The sequence below is a fragment of the Lampetra fluviatilis genome, chromosome 76 (assembly GCF_964198595.1).
Source record: "Lampetra fluviatilis chromosome 76, kcLamFluv1.1, whole genome shotgun sequence".
Classification (NCBI taxonomy): domain Eukaryota; kingdom Metazoa; phylum Chordata; class Hyperoartia; order Petromyzontiformes; family Petromyzontidae; genus Lampetra; species Lampetra fluviatilis.
In genome coordinates, this window is record NC_136350.1 from 2,553,872 (window position 1) to 2,570,729 (window position 16,858).

General features: G+C 47.1%; 8 non-coding genes across 8 annotated transcripts; all 8 read right to left on the bottom strand.

Moving 5' to 3' along the window:
• Positions 1–249: 249 nt before the first annotated feature.
• Positions 250–323, bottom strand: TRNAI-AAU (transfer RNA isoleucine (anticodon AAU)). The gene has a single exon. It is a non-coding gene; the product is annotated as a tRNA-Ile (tRNA).
• Positions 324–2,576: 2,253 nt separating this feature from the next.
• TRNAI-AAU (transfer RNA isoleucine (anticodon AAU)) lies at positions 2,577–2,650 on the bottom strand. The gene has a single exon. It is a non-coding gene; the product is annotated as a tRNA-Ile (tRNA).
• A 677-nt stretch (positions 2,651–3,327) lies between these two features.
• TRNAI-AAU (transfer RNA isoleucine (anticodon AAU)) lies at positions 3,328–3,401 on the bottom strand. Its single transcript has one exon. It is a non-coding gene; the product is annotated as a tRNA-Ile (tRNA).
• A 1,122-nt stretch (positions 3,402–4,523) lies between these two features.
• Positions 4,524–4,597, bottom strand: TRNAI-AAU (transfer RNA isoleucine (anticodon AAU)). Its single transcript has one exon. It is a non-coding gene; the product is annotated as a tRNA-Ile (tRNA).
• A 682-nt stretch (positions 4,598–5,279) lies between these two features.
• On the bottom strand, positions 5,280–5,353 carry TRNAI-AAU (transfer RNA isoleucine (anticodon AAU)). The gene has a single exon. It is a non-coding gene; the product is annotated as a tRNA-Ile (tRNA).
• Positions 5,354–5,992: 639 nt separating this feature from the next.
• On the bottom strand, positions 5,993–6,066 carry TRNAI-AAU (transfer RNA isoleucine (anticodon AAU)). Its single transcript has one exon. It is a non-coding gene; the product is annotated as a tRNA-Ile (tRNA).
• A 7,850-nt stretch (positions 6,067–13,916) lies between these two features.
• Positions 13,917–13,990, bottom strand: TRNAI-AAU (transfer RNA isoleucine (anticodon AAU)). The gene has a single exon. It is a non-coding gene; the product is annotated as a tRNA-Ile (tRNA).
• Positions 13,991–15,974: 1,984 nt separating this feature from the next.
• On the bottom strand, positions 15,975–16,048 carry TRNAI-AAU (transfer RNA isoleucine (anticodon AAU)). Its single transcript has one exon. It is a non-coding gene; the product is annotated as a tRNA-Ile (tRNA).
• Positions 16,049–16,858: the final 810 nt, after the last annotated feature.

Here is a 16,858-nt window from a genome sequence, read left to right on the forward strand (position 1 = left end):
AACAAACTGATTGATGGACCCATGAAATTGGAACACAATCCCAGGAAACTAAGATTCTTCTCCAAAAACTAAAAGGAAATTACAAGAAACAGAGGCAGAATCCTAAGGGATGGTGCAGCAAACCGAGTAAACTTGAGAGATATTCTGTGAAATGAGAAAAATGAAAACCTGCCAGGCAAACCCAATAAGGATGAGAAAGAATGAAGACCTACATTTTTTTGATTATTTTAAATGGAGGAAAACAGCAGCTGGCCAGTATGGGGATCGAACACAGGACCTTGGCGTTATTAGCCCCACGCTCTAACCAGCTGAGCTAACCGGCCACCTCTGTTAGATTGGTGCAAGATATCCTTCACGTGAGCATGTGCAAATGCTTTTCAAAAGTTTCGCTCAGAAATTTGGAGAAAGAATGCCGAAATAATTAACCCGTAAAAACAAAGTTTTTCACTATAAATCCTTTATACTGGTAGGAACGAAGTGAACCAGCCTACAATAGATTATATCGTCCGTCCGTCCGTCCGATGTCCGATTACGTGTAGCAACATCGCCCCCTACTGAAAACACTTGGCATGACCCTACAACAACCTTTAGACTCAGTGAGGCTTTCCTGGCTAAACAAGTGTAACATTCCCTTATAATTCCCTCAGATAGCTTTTAATTAAAACATTTAAATTAATGAGGCTTTCCTGGCTAAACAAGTGTAACATTCCCTTATAATTCCCTGAGATAGCTTTTAATTAAAACTTTGAAATTAAAAAATAACTCACAGCGGCCTAAAGCCTACAGCTAGGCCTAAAGCCTAGAACTAGGCCTCAAACTCTCCCTTCGTATCGTACCCCCGCGTGTGTCAAACGGAGTTAATGTTTAACAATGTTACATTCCCTCATCTTTTTAAATAGAAACATTTAAATTTAAAGCTTTTACATAACTAATAACAACATTTCAATTAAAAAATAACTCACAGCGGCCTAAAGTCTACAGCTAGGCCTAAAGCCTAGAAGTAGGCCTCAAACTCTCCCTTCGTATCATACCCCCGCGTGTGTGAAAGGGAGTTAATGTTTAACAATGTTACATTCCCTGATGTTTTTTATAGAAACATTTAAATTTAAAGCTTTTACATTAATAATTAAAACATTTAAATTAAAAATTAACTCACAGCGGCCTAAAGCCTACAGCTAGGCCTAAAGCCTAGAACTAGGCCTCAAACTCTCCCTTCGTATCGTCCGATTAGGTGTAGCAACATCCCCCCCTACTGCAAACACTTGGCAGGACCCTACAAAAACAAGTGTAATAATACATTATGTTTATATTCTTTGGTTATTCGTTCCTACTAGCCCACCCCGCAGGGACCTGTTATGCGTGGCGGCTAGAGTCCTCTCGTCCTCTGGCTTGAGATGGCTGCCACCTATGGGTCAGATGATTGCTTGCCACCATTAAGCAATTGGTAATTACATATATTTTTTTTTTCCTAAAAAGTGTAAAATTTTTGAAAAAAAATTCAGGAAAATTAATTGTCACGCACAACGAGTATGTGTGCAAAATGTCAGCTCGATTGGATCACGGGAATTGGGTAAAAAACGACTGAAAGATTTGCACAGTCGTAAGCGCACAAGCATGCAAGCAAGTGAACTTAATATAAAGGATTTAAAAAATTTAACCCGTAAAAACAAAGTTTTTCACTATAAATCCTTTATATGCGTGGCGGCTAGAGTCCTCTCGTCCTCTGGCTTGAGATGGCTGCCACCTATGGGTCAGATGATTGCTTGCCACCATTAAGCAATGGTAATTACATAGAATTCTTTTTTTCCTAAAAAGTGTAACATTTTGGGAAAAAAATTTCACGAAAATTTATTGTCACGCACAACGAGTCTGTCTGCAAAATGTCAGCTCGATTGAATCACGGGAAGTGAGTAAAAAAACGACCGAAATATTTGCACGGTCGTAAGCGCGCAAGCAAGCAAGCAAGTGAACTTAATATGAAGGATTTAAAAATGTATACGAAAACCCGATAAACTGAGTGGAAATCCAATAAACTAAGAGAGAACCCCAATTAAAAACAATGCAAATTTGAAAGATGCAAGAAAAGGATAGGTAAACCTAGAAACTGGTAAAGAAAACCATTTTATTCTTAGGTTTAAAATGAAAAACTGATGATAGCCAAGAAACTGGGAAGATAGCCCAAACATTGAGAGGAAACACCAAGTAGCAACAAGATAAGTCAAGCAAGTGTGTGAGACATCCAAGGCAGTGGTTTAAACAAACACAAACTGCAAAGGAACTCTAAAAATCCAAGAGATGGAAAGAAAAAAAAGAGAGAAAATTCGAACAAACTGATTGTTGCACCCAAAAAATTGGGACACATTCCCAGGAAACTAAGAATCTGCGCCAAAAAGTGAAAGGAAATTACAAAGAACAGAGGCAGAATCCTAAGGGATGGTGCAGCAAACCGAGTAAACTTGAGAGATAAAATCCTTGAAATGAGAAGAATTTAAACCTGCCAGGCAAACCCAATAAAGCTGGGAATGCATCAAGAGCTAAAATTTCATAGATTTTTTTGAATGGAGGAGAACAGCAGCTGGCCAGTATGGGGATCGAAACCAGGACCTTGGCGTTATTAGCACCACGCTCTAACCAGCTGAGCTAACCGGCCACCTCTATTTGATCGTGCGAGATATTCTTCACGTGAGCACGTGCAAATGCTTTTCAACACTCGCTCAGAAACTGGGAGAAAGAATTCAAAAAAATGACAATGAAAACCCGAAAAACTGAGAAGACAACCAATGAATTGGTAGAGAACCCCATATACAAGCATGAAATTAAGATAATTGCAAGAAACTGAAAGGTAGACCCAAAAAACGGATAAAGAAACGTAATTTCTTCATAGTTTTAAAAAGCAGAAACTGAGAGGAAAAACGAGAAAATTGGAAGAGAGCACAAACATTGAGAGGAAACACCAAGTACCAACATGGTAAGTCAAGCAAGTGTGTGGGACATCCAAGGGAGTGGTGTCAACAAACACAAACTGCAACGGAACTTTAAAAATCAAGATGCAATCAAAATAATTGAGAGAAAATTCGAACAAACTGATTGATGTAGCCAAGAAATTGGGACACATTCCCAGGAAACTCAGGTTATCCTCCAAAAAGTGAAAGGAAATTACAAGAATCAGAGGCAGAATCCTAATGGATGGTGCGGCAAACTGAGAAAACTTGAGAGATATTCCGTGAAATGAGAAAAATGAAAACCTTCCAGGCAAACCCAATGAAGATGAGAAAGCATCAAGAGCTAAAAAATTTTGTATTTTTTTAAATGGAGGAAAACAGCAGCTGGCCAGTATGGGGATCGAACCCAGGACCTTGGCGTTATTAGCACCACGCTCTAACCAGCTGAGCTAACCGGCCACCTCTATTTAACTGGTGCGAGATATTCTTCATGTAAGCACGTGCAAATGCTTTTCGAGCGTGTCGCTCAAAAATTGAGAGAGAGAATTGTGAAAAATATCAATGGAAACTCAATAAATTGAGGGGAAAACCTATTAACTGGAAAGGAACCCCAAGTAAAAACCATGAAAATGAGAAAAATGCAAGAAAATTATAGATGGACCTAAAAAAATGATAAAGAACGCTTTTTATTTTTATTTTTAAAATGCAGAAACTGAGGATAACCAAGAAACTGGGAAGAGAGCCCACAAATTGAGAGGAGATACCCAGTAACAACAGGATGAGTCAAGCAAGTGTGTGGGAAGTCCAAGGCAGTGGTGTCAACAAACACAAACTGCAAAGGAACTCTAAAAATCCAAGAGATGTAAAGAAAAAAAAGGAAAGAACATTCGAACAAACTGATTGATGGACCCAAGAAATTGGGACACATTCCCAGGAAACTAAGATCCTGCTCCAAAAAGTCAAAGGAAATGACAAGAAACCGAAATATGTAGAGAAAATGCCGAAAAAATGTCGGAAACCCCGATAAACTGAGAGGAAAACCAATTAACTGAGAGAGAAACCCAATTAAAAGCAATGCAAAATATTAAATCCAAGAAAAGGATAGGTAGACGTAAATACTGTTCAAGAAACACATTTTATTTATAGTTTTTCAATGAAAAAACTGAGGATAACCAAGAAACTGGGAAGAGAGCCCAAATATTGAGAGGAAACACCAAGTACCACAGGGTAAGTTAAGCAAGTGTGTGGGAAGTCCTAGGCAGTTGTGTAAACAAACACAAACTGCTAAAGGAACTCTAAAAATCCAGATGCAAACAAAAAAACTGAAAGAAAATTCGAACAAATTGATTGATGTACCCAATAAATTGGGGGACAATCTCACGAAACAAAAAAATCTGCGTCAAAAAGTGAAACGAAAATCCAAGAAACAGAGGCAGAAAACGATGAGACGGTGCTGCAAACCGAGAGAGACTGAGGGATGTTCAGTGAAATGAGAAAACCTGCCAGGCAAACCCAATAAGCTGAGAAAGCAACAAGAGCTGAATTTTCATAAATTTTTGAAATTGGAAGAAAAAACACACCTGGCCAGTATGGGGATCGAACCCAGGACCTTGGCGTTATTAGCACCACGCTCTATCCAGCTGAGCTAACCGGCCACCTCCATTTGGCTGGTGCAAGATATCCTTCATGTGAGCACGTGCTAATGCTTTTCAATAGTGTCGCTTAGATGTTTTGAGAAAGAATGCCGAAAAATGTCAACGAAAACCCGATAAACTGAGAGGAAAACCAATGAACTGAGAGATAAACCCACTTAAAAACAATGAAAATTTGAAAAATGCAACAAAAGGATAGGTAGACCTAATAACTGATGAAGAAACACATTTCATGTATAGGTTTAAAATGAAGAAACTGAGAGGATAACCTAGAAACTGGTAAGAGAGCCCAAACATTGAGAGGAAACACCAAGTAACAACAAGATAAGTCAAGCAAGTGTGTGGGAAGTCCAAGGCAGAGGTGTAAACAACACAAACTGCAAAGGAACTCTAAAAATCCAAGAGATGGAAACAAAAAAACTGAGAGAAAATTCGAACCAACTGATTGATGGACACAAGAAATTGAGACACAATCCCAGGAAACTAAGGTTTTCCTCCAAAATGTGAAAGGAAATTACAAGAAACAGAGTCCGAATCCTAAGGGATGGTGCGGCAAACCGAGTAAACTTGAGAGATATTCTGTGAAATGAGAAAAATGAAAACCTGCCAGGCAAACCCAATAAAGCTGGGAAAGCATCAAGAGCTAAATTTTCATTGATTTTTTTAAATGGAGGAAAACAGCAGCTGGCCAGTATGGGGATCGAACCCAGGACCTTGGCGTTATTAGCACCACGCTCTAACCAGCTGAGCTAACCGGCCACCTATCTTTGACTGGTGCGAGATATTCTTTATGTGAGAACATGCAAATGCTTTTCAACACTCGCTCAGAAACTGGGAGAAAGAATTCCGAAAAATGTCAATGAAAACCCGATAAACTGAGAAGACAAGCAATGAACTGGAAGAGAACCCCAAGTAAAAACCATGTAAACTAGAAAAATGCAAGAAACTGAAAGGTAGACCTAAAAAAAACTGATAAAGAAACGTATTTTATTCACAGTTTTAAAATGAAGAAACTTAGAGGATAAACGAAAATCTGGGAGAGAGCCCCAAACATTGAGAGGAAACACCAAGTAACAACAAGATAAGTCAAGCAAGTGTGTGGTAAGTTCAAGACAGTGGTGTAAACAACACAAACTGCAAAGGAACTCTAAAAATCCAAGAGATGGAAAGAAAAAAAGGAGAGAAAATTCGAAGAAACTGATTGATGCACCCATGAAATTCCCAGGAAACTAAGTTTATTCTCCATAAAGTGAAGGGATGGTGCGGCAAACCGAGTAAACTTGAGAGATATTCTGTGAAATGAGAAAAATGGGAACCTGCCAGGCAAACCCAATAAAGCTGAGAAAGAATCAATAGGGAAATTTTCATTGATTTTTTTAAATGGAGGAAAACAGCAGCTGGCCAGTATGGGGATCGAACCCAGGACCTTGGCGTTATTAGCACCACGCTCTAACCAGCTGAGCTAACCGGCCACCTCTCTTTGACAGGTACGAGATATCCTTCATGTCAGCACGTGCAAATGCTTTTCAACAGTGTCGCTCAGATATTTGGATAAAGAATGGCGAAAAAATGTCAACGAAAACCCGATAAACTGATAAGACAACCAACGAACTGGGAATGAACCCCAAATAAAAACCATTAAAATTAGAAAAATGCAAGAAACTGCAAGGTAGACCTAAAAAACTGATAAAGAAACGTATTTTATGTTGAGTTTTTAAATGAAGAAACTGAGAGGATAAACGACCAAACTGATTGATGCACCTGTAATGCGAGCAAGGATTGAGGGGGGGCGGAGTCTGGGTCACGTGGGGAGTGGGTGGAGTTAGGGTCACGTGGGGGAGAGGATTTAGGGAAAGAACCGGCAGAGGAAGGGGGAGTTGAGACGGAGTGAAATACGAGGATGCCACGCTGGGCAAGACGGAGAGTGTGGCGCGGGCGCCACGCGGTGGGAGACGTCGACACCGACAGCCATCGGTGTCAAACGAAGAAAGCTAACGGGAGCAGTGAGAGGCTAGCTGTGAAAGGGGCAGCAGTGATGCTAGATAGCGGGGCAGCGGTGTGGCTGCAAGGATTGCCTGACGGGGCAGCAGGGAGACTGCATATTGGAGCAGCAGGGAGACTGTATAACGGGAGCAGCCGAGGGCTGTGGAGAGGTCGTCGAGCGGGACGCGGGCCCGAGCGAGACGCCGTGGTATCGTGATTCAACGAACCCAATAAAGGACAACGGAGATCGACATCTGAGAGAGAGTCCTTTATTACATTGGTGTCAGAAGTGAAACGGCATGTCAAAACAGCTCAGGAAGAAGACCGTCCCTGCACCATCTTCGGCAATCTTCCGACGACGACCTCCCTCCAGCGGTGGCGCTACCCACGATGGAGGAGGAAAGCGGAGCGGGGACGAGCGGGGTTCCAGCCGTGCAGGACGTGGCCGCCTCGGTGGGCCCATCTGCGCGACTGGACGCTGACGATGGATGGCGACAGGTGGCGGCGCAACTGGAGGCGCTGAAGACGGTGTTGGCGCAATTGTGCGTTCTCGTGATGCCGGCGACGACTTCGGGGAGGCCCGGCGAGGAACAACGGGCCGGGGCCTTGCCGTCGCCATCAGCCCTCTCGACCGCGCGGCACGAAAACGCCATCTTGGGCGTGGCCGAAGAAGAACGGCGGGAAGCCGCCATCTTGCGCCCTCCGCCGCGGGAAGCCGCCAGCTTGCACACATTGCGGAGCGACGCCATCTTGTCGCTGCCGCGCGTGTCACCATCGGAGGAGGACGGAAGAGCAAGAACCCGCAGCCGTCATTTAACAACGGTCAAAGAATTCTCAATCGGCGGCGATTGGAGCGCATTTTCCTGCCGTTTTCAAGCGACCGTACGCTCCGCCATGTGGACGGACGCGGAGGCACTGGAAGTCTTACCAACACTTCTCGACGACGAGTCCGTCCGGTTCTTCCACTCCATCAAGGCCGACAAGAAGAAGACGCTGCAGCGTGTCTTCGAGGAGATGGCGGATGCGTACGAGCCTCCGGACGACGCCCATCGGAGATTTGTTCAGCGCCAACGGGCGCCTGATGACTCGCCGGTGGCCTACAGAGGCGCAGTTCTGGAACTGGCGATGGCGGCATACCCCGAGACGGAGCCCGATTTGTTGGAGCCCCTCGTGTTGGGCAAAATGCTCGAATTATCTAGAGACCTGGGGATCCCCATGCCGGTGTGCAGCCATGATAAATTGACGTCCCGTGCTGTGGCTTAGTGCTTGGACGCTCAATTTAATCTCCGACGCTGGAAGCAGGTGTCGGCTTGGACGGGGGGGCCCGTCGTTGAAGGCAGTGCTACGGGGTGGGATCCTACGAAGGCGATCTACGTTCCTGACGACAAGGGTCTGCAGGAGTTGACGGCCGCCTCCGCCCAGTGGCCTGCTCGGGGGGGGACGGGGCCGAGGTCCGCGCCGCCGGCGCGGGAGCGTCGGGACAGGGGGGGTGCCGCGCGTCGGAACGACGTGGAGTGTTTCCGCTGCAGCCGTAAGGGCCACTTCGCCAGGGACTGTTGGGCTCGCATCCCGGGGCCGCCCCAGCAGGAGGCCTCGACCACGGACGCCGCGCGAAAAGACCCACCAGTACAGGCAAGTCGGTGCGCACCAGACACCCGGCAAGGCCTGTCACCTCATGCATCACCATCGCCGCGCGGTCCGTGTGTCGCTAACAACAAGGTGCCTCCGGTTGACCCGTGTCGCTCGCTGATGCAATGGCGCCGATTGGCATGCAGGGTAGTTGCGGCCGCTACGGGGTCATCCACGGTACCGGGTTCCATTCAGGGGGTCGAGGTGTGTATTTTGGTGGACTCCGGTGCGTCCGCGACCATTATGTCGGATGTCATTTTCCATCTTTTGGGCATTCCACCAGGGAGAGTGCGAGCGGTTTGTGATTCATGCATAGCGGCGAATGGGGGAAGTATGGGCATTGTGGGCCAGGTGGACGCCAAGATATCCATCGGGGGGGTGTCGGCTTCAGGGACCGTGTTGATCTCTAGGTCTCTCGCGGTACCCTGTTTGTTGGGGACTGATTTCCTGGCAAAAATGCCCATTCAAATAAGGATTGATCAAAACTGCATTGAATTACTGGGGGGGGCGTAAAATTTCGTTCCTACCGTCGCCATGGGGCCGGTCTGCCCCTGTTTGCCAGGTGCAGGCGCTGTCCGAGGTATCTGTTGACATTCCACCTGGTTCGCAGATGCTTATCCCGTTGAGATATCGGAAGCCAGTACAGGGCGTTGAGGGAGCGGCGGGGGTTCTGTTATCGCCGTCCACGGCTATAACGGGCGGCTCGGCGCTGGTTGGGGCAAAAACAATTGTCCGGCCGGGCCAGCCCCCGTTCTTACAGGTGCTAAATGGGAGTGCAGAGAATGTCAGTGTCCCGGCTGGAACGGTTGTGGTTCACGCCACGACCGCGTTCACGACCCATGACAACCGGGTCTGCCGGGACATGGTAGGGGGGGTTTCGGGGCCAACGGGGCAGGATGACCATTGGGTTGCCGAGTTATGCAGGGAGAATTCATCCCTGACCAGAGAGCAACGGTCCGCGCTTCGCGCGCTGTTGCTAAGTTATTCCGATGTGTTCAGGTCGGATGATTTTGACTTGGGACGCACCTCCCTGCATTCCCACCACATTGATACGGGGGACGCCCCTCCGATTCGGTTGAACTCGCATCGGTTGAGCCCGACGGAGCGGGATCAGGTTCGCGGGGCAGTGGAGGACATGCTAGCCGCTGATATTATATCCTCGTCTAACAGTCCATGGGGCGCGCCGGTAGTCCTTGTGAAAAAAAAGGATGATAAACTGCGATTTTGCGTCGATTTTCGGAAATTGAATAAGGTGTCCGTCGCAGACGCATACCCACTCCGCGTATGGATGATTCCCTCGATGCCTTGTCTGGGGCGAAGTTTTTTTCAACATTGGATCTCTCTTCGGGATTCTGGCAGCTTCCCCTTGACGAGTCCTCGAGGGAAAAGACGGCTTTTCGCACGCCACAGGGACTGTTTCAGTTTAATTGCCTTCCGATGGGCTTGAATGCGGCTCCCGCCACTTTTCAGCGGTTGATGGAGCTGGTGTTAACGGGTCTGCAGTGGGAGACATGTTTGATTTATTTAGACGATGTCATTGTCTTTAGCCGCACATTTGACGAACATTTGCAGAGATTGGAGACGGTTTTTGCTAGGATGCGCTCCGTAAATTTAAAATTCAAACCGAAAAAGTGTCACCTACTGCAACGATCCGTGCGTTATTTGGGACACATAATCAGTGCGGACGGGGTGGCAACGGACCCGGAGAAGACGGCGTGCGTCCGTAACTGGCCAACCCCGGCCTCGGTTGGGGACGTACGTCGCTTCTTGGGGTTCGCCTCATACTATCGCAGGTTCGTCCCGAACTTTGCTATGATCGCTAGGCCCTTGCACCTCCTTACGGGTAAGGGTCGGAGGTTCAGTTTGGGTCCGCCGGAGGAAGCGGCGTTTCAGGGCCTACGCGATTGGTTGGCGACGGCGCCGACATTGGACTATCCGGATTTTGATAGACCGTTTATTCTGGATACGGACGCTAGTGACACTGGGATTGGGGCCGTTCTGTCACAGTCCAAAGGCGGCGTGGAGCGCGTGGTAGCCTACGGTAGCCGTGTGCTGTCCCCGGCAGAAACCCGCTACTGCGTCACTCGCCGCGAATTATTGGCTATTGTCCATTTTCTCCGCCAATATTGGCCGTATCTTTACGGCCGGTCATTTACTGTGCGCACGGACCATGCGGCTCTGCAATATGCCCTGAGGGTTGACCAACCATCTGGCCAACTGGCGCGATGGTTGGAGACCCTGCAGGAATTTTCCTTCGACATACAATATCAGAAGGGGTCGCGTCACGCGAATGCGGACGCACTTTCCAGATTACCACAGGGGTCCCCTTGCGCTTGCGCGTCGGGTACGAATAGGTGTACGCCGGTTCAGCTACCCCCTCGGCCTGTCGTGTCAGCTGTCGAGGTACCTGGGGTTCCGGTGTGCCCAGGACCGGCCGATGGGGTTCTGTACCTGCCGCGCTCGGTATGGATTCGCGAACAATTGCTTGACAACTCGTTGAGGGCTTTATGGAGTCGGGCTGCGAAGGGGGCGGGGAGATTGCTGTCCGGTGGGACGCCGGGGGCCGCTCTCCGGGATGGTTTGTTCATGTGGAGAGAGGGATTGCATGACCGCTGGCGTCTGGTGGTACCATCGTCGCTACGGTACGAATTGATTCGGACTCTGCACAGCGACACTTTATTACATCTCGGGGTGCAGAAGACTTTATTAACATTACAGCGAGACTACTTTTGGCACGGCATGACGACGGATGTCGTCGGACACATTCGGGCATGTCCCGAGTGTGCTCGGTGGAAGCCGCCTAAAAACCCTTACGTGCCGCCGGTGCAGTCTATACAAGTGTCTCGAATCAACGAGTTGGTGGCGCTGGATATTTTGGGACCTTTCCCGCCATCCGCTAGGGGTAATAAATATTTGCTGGTCGGGGTGGAATATCTTTCCTGCTGGCCGATGGCTTGGCCCTTACCCGACCAGTCGGCGGCGTCTATCACGGACGCCTTCCTATTTGGATATGTGATGGACAAAGGGGCGCCGGAGAGGCTACTCACGGATCAGGGGCGAAATTTTTCTTCCAAATTGTTGGCGAAAGTGTGTGCTGCTCTGGGAACCAAGAAGGTTCGTACGTCGCCTTACCACCCGCAGACGGATGGCATGGTGGAACGCCTTAATCGGATGCTGTCGGCCATGCTATGTCACACGGTTGACGAGAAACAAGCTGATGGGGACTTGCATATACCTGGGGTACTCTCCGCGTATCGGATGACGCCTCATGCGTCCACTGGGTATTCTCCATTTTGTCTCATGTATGGCCTCGAGAATGTGCCGCCGGTGGAAGTACAGCTGAGTAGGGGGGTGAAGGGTTCTGTTAAACCCCTCCCCGAATACATTCAGGACACGGTTCGACGCGTTGCCGAGGCAAGGGAGGGGGCCCGGTTGGCTACTGCCAAGACTCAGGCGCGAAACGAGCGTTGCGCCCGGCGCTCGACCAGTACATGCCCCTGGCGAGTGGGAGACATGGCATGGCTGCACTGCCCGCAGGTGCGGCCGGGGACCTCCGCCTAAGCTTCACAAACCATGGCAGGGGCCGGTTAAGCTTATTGAAGTCCCTAACCCGCATTCCGCATGGGTTCGGTTCGGATCGCGGCGCTGGTACGTTCATACGTCTAGGCTGAAGCCCTACGTGGCCCCGCGGACGGATGCGTCATCCCCTGATGTTGCCTTGCCGGTGTCTGTTGCGCCCGACGCACCTCTGCCCTTGCCTGTTGACTCTGCAAGCGCGCCTGTCGTGCCTTCTACAGACGAACCAGCCGTGACGCAGGCGGATGTGGCGAATCCTGCTCTGGGTGGGCCTACCACGGCGACGAGGCCACTTGGCCCCGCTGCCATTCCAACCCCACCACAGACACGGTTGCCAGAGACCCCGGACTTGGGTCTCCCTGGTGGAAGGGACCTTGGCGTTGACGGGCCTCCAACAGCGGCGGGCGGTTCTACTCCCGTCGATCTTAAGACCCCGTCGCGTTCTCGGTCCGTGGGGGTACCGCCGCCCGTTCGGGATGGGCCGGCGACCCGCACGCGTTCCAAATCCCTTTCCTGTCGTTGATTGTTATTGTTCTTGTTCTTGTTATCGTTTTATATTCTCCGTTGTCAGTGATGCCAGATGGTTCCAATATTGCTCGCATTATTTTCTTGTATTTGTTGCAGCCGGGGACGGCTGGGTTTTCATTAGGGGGGGGTAGTCTAATGCGAGCAAGGATTGAGGGGGTGCGGAGTCTGGGTTACGTGAGGAGTGGGTGGAGTTAGGGTCACGTGGGGGAGAGGATTTAGGGAGAGAACCGGAAGAGGAAGGGGGAGTTGAGACGGAGTGAAATACGAGGAGGCCACGCTGGGCAAGACGGAGAGTGTGGCGCGGTCGCTACGGTGGGAGACGTCGACACCGACAGCCATCGGTGTCAGACGAAGAAAGCTAACGGGAGCAGTGAGAGGCTAGCTGTGAAAGGGGCAGCAGTGATGCTAGATAGCGGGGCAGCGGTGTGGCTGCAAGGATTGCCTGACGGGGCAGCAGGGAGACTGCATATTGGAGCAGCAGGGAGACTGTATAACGGGAGCAGCCGAGGGCTGTGAAGAGGTCGTCGAGCGGGACGCGGGCCCGAGCGAGATGCCGTGGTATCGAGATTCAACGAACCCAAAAAAGGACAACAGAGATCGACATCTGAGAGAGAGTCCTTTATTACACACCCAAGAAATTGGGACCCATTCCCAGGAAACTAAGATTCTGCTCCAACAAGTGAAAGGAAATTACAAGAAACAGAGGCAGAATCTTAAGGGATGGCGCGGCAAACTGAGTAAACTTGAGAGATATTCCGTGAAATGAGAAAAATGAAAACCTGCAAGGCAAACCCAATAAAGCTGAGAAAGCATCAAGAGCGAAATTTTCATTGATTTTTTAAATGGAGGAAAACAACAGCTGGCTAGCATGTTGATCGATCCCAGGACCTTGGCGTTATTAGCACCACGCTCTAACCAGCTGAGCTAACCGGCCACTTACACCAGAGCAATACAAGATATCCATCATGTGAGCACGTGCAAATGCTTTTCAACACTCGCTCAGAAACTGGGAGAAAGAATTCCGAAAAATGTCAATGAAAACCCGATAAACTGAGAAGACAACCAATGAACTGGTAGAGAACCCCAATTAAAAACCATGAAAATTAGAAAAATGCAAGAAACTGAAAGGTAGAACTAAAAAACTGATAAAGAAACATATTTTATTCATAGTTTTAAAATAAAGAAACTGAGAGAATAAACTGGGAAAAGAGTCCATAAAATGACAGGAAACACCAAGTACCAAAATGGTACGTCAAGAAAGTGTGGGATATCTAAGGCAGTGGTGTAAACAAACGCAAACTGCACAGGAACTCTAAAAATCCAAGAGATGGAAAGAAAAAAAGGAAAGAAAATTCGAACAAACTGATTGATGGACCCAATAAATTGGGACACATTCCCAGGAAACTAAGATTCTGCTCCAAAAAGTGAAAGGAAATTCCAAGAATCAGTGGCAGAATCCTAAGTGATGGTGCGTCAAACTGAGAAAACTTGAGAGATATTCCGTGAAATGAGAAAAACAAAAACCTGCCAGGCAAACCCAATAAAGCTGAGAAAGCATCAAGAGCCAAATTTTCATTGATTTTTTTAAATGGAGGAAAACAGCAGCTGGCCAGTATGGGGATCGAACCCAGGACCTTGGCGTTATTAGCACCACGCTCTAACCAGCTGAGCTAACCGGCCACCTACACCAGAGAAACGCAAGATATCCTTCATGTGAGCACGTGCAAATGCTTTTCAAGTGTGTCGCTCAGAAATTTGGAGAAAAAATGCCGATAAAATGTCAACTAAAACCCGATAAACTGAGAGGAAAACCAATTAACTTAGAGAGAAACCCAATTAAAAACAATTAAAATTAGAAAGATGCAAGAAAAGGATAGGTAGACATAAAAGCTGATAAAAAAAGAAACAGATTTTATTAATAGGTTTAAAATGAAAAAACTGAGGATAACCAAGAAACTTGGAAGAGAGCCCAAAAAAACGTCCGAAACGTCGTGATTCAATTTATTTTAACTTTTTAACTTACGGGACTTTACCGAAAAAACCAGATAGTATGAATCGTTGCAGTCACGAAAACTTCAAATCTAGAATTAGTGCCCAAAAATTGAGAGGAAACACCAAGTACCAACAGAGTAAGTCAAGCAAGTGTGTGGGACATCTAAGGCAGTGGTTTAAACAAACACTAACTGCAAAGGAACTCTAAAAATCTGTAATAAAGGATTCGATCACTGGGTCTGTCTCCGTTGTCCTTTATTTGGGTTCTTTACACTTGTCCCACTCGGCCCTCGCTCAGAGCCTCCCCGCTTGGCAGCTCCACAGCTGCCTTCGCTCCCGTAGCCTTTCGCGCTCCTGCAGCTCTGCTGCAGGTCCCTGGTGCAGTCCTCCGGCTGCTCTCACTGCAGCTCCACCGCTGCTCCCCGTTCCCCCGTGCTCGGTCACCGCTGGCCGACGGTGCCGAGTCTTACTGTGTGTGTGGTGATCTCGCCACTCTCCAACCTCCGCCCTGCGTGGCCTCACTCTGTCTCTATCCCCAACACTCTCCCGTCTCTTCCGGTATCTCTCCCCCTTAAGACCTCACCCCTCTCTCTCACGTGACCTAACTCCTCCCCCCCGTGACGTCATATCCGCGAGGCCGTTTACGCCCGCATTACAAATCCAAGAGATGGAAAGAAAAAAAACTGGAAAAAATTTGAACAAACTGATTGATGCAACCAAGAAATTGGGACACATTCCCAGGAGAATAAGATTCTGCTATAAAAAGTGAAAGGAAATTACAAGAAAGAGAGGCAGAATCCTAAGGAATGTTGCGGCAAACTGAGTAAACTTGAGAGATATTCCGTGAAATGAGAAAAATGAAAACCTGCCAGGCAAACCCAATAAAGCTGAGAAAGCATCAAGAGCAAAATTTTCATAAAAAAATTTAAATGGAGGAACACAGCAGCTGGCGTTATTAGCACCACACTCTAACCAGCTGAGCTAACCGACCACCTCTTTTTGACTGGTGCGAGATGTTCTTCATGTGAGCACGTTCAAATGCTTTTCAAACGTGTCGCTCAGAAATTTGGAGAAAGAATTCCGAAAAATGTCAATGAAAACCCGATAAACTGAGAGGAAATCCAATAAACTAAGAGAGAACCCCAATTAAAAACAATGAAAATTAGAAAGATGCAAGAAAAGGATAGGTAGACCTAAAAACTGATAAAGAAATACATTTTATTTATACTTTTAAAATAAAGAAACTGAGAGGATAAACAAAAAACTAGGAAGAGAGCCCAAACATTGAGAGGAAACACCAAGTAACAACAAGATACGTCAAGCAAGTGTGTGGGAAGTCCAAGGCAGTGGTGTAAACAAACACAAACTGCAAAGGAACTCTAAAAATCCAAGAGATGGAAAAAAAAACATGAGAGAAAATTCGAACAAACTGATTGATGGACCCATGAAATTGGAACACAATCCCAGGAAACTAAGATTCTTCTCCAAAAACTAAAAGGAAATTACAAGAAACAGAGGCAGAATCCTAAGGGATGGTGCAGCAAACCGAGTAAACTTGAGAGATATTCTGTGAAATGAGAAAAATGAAAACCTGCCAGGCAAACCCAATAAGGATGAGAAAGAATGAAGACCTACATTTTTTTGATTTTTTTAAATGGAGGAAAACAGCAGCTGGCCAGTATGGGGATCGAACACAGGACCTTGGCGTTATTAGCCCCACGCTCTAACCAGCTGAGCTAACCGGCCACCTCTGTTAGATTGGTGCAAGATATCCTTCACGTGAGCATGTGCAAATGCTTTTCAAAAGTTTCGCTCAGAAATTTGGAGAAAGAATGCCGAAATAATTAACCCGTAAAAACAAAGTTTTTCACTATAAATCCTTTATACTGGTAGGAACGAAGTGAACCAGCCTACAATAGATTATATCGTCCGTCCGTCCGTCCGATGTCCGATTACGTGTAGCAACATCGCCCCCTACTGAAAACACTTGGCATGACCCTACAACAACCTTTAGACTCAGTGAGGCTTTCCTGGCTAAACAAGTGTAACATTCCCTTATAATTCCCTCAGATAGCTTTTAATTAAAACATTTAAATTAATGAGGCTTTCCTGGCTAAACAAGTGTAACATTCCCTTATAATTCCCTGAGATAGCTTTTAATTAAAACTTTGAAATTAAAAAATAACTCACAGCGGCCTAAAGCCTACAGCTAGGCCTAAAGCCTAGAACTAGGCCTCAAACTCTCCCTTCGTATCGTACCCCCGCGTGTGTCAAACGGAGTTAATGTTTAACAATGTTACATTCCCTCATCTTTTTAAATAGAAACATTTACATTTAAAGCTTTTACATAACTAATAACAACATTTCAATTAAAAAATAACTCACAGCGGCCAAAAGTCTACAGCTAGGCCTAAAGCCTAGAAGTAGGCCTCAAACTCTCCCTTCGTATCGTACCCCCGCGTGTGTGAAAGGGAGTTAATGTTTAACAATGTTACATTCCCTGATGTTTTTTATAGAAACATTTAAATTTAAAGCTTTTACATTAATAATTAAAAC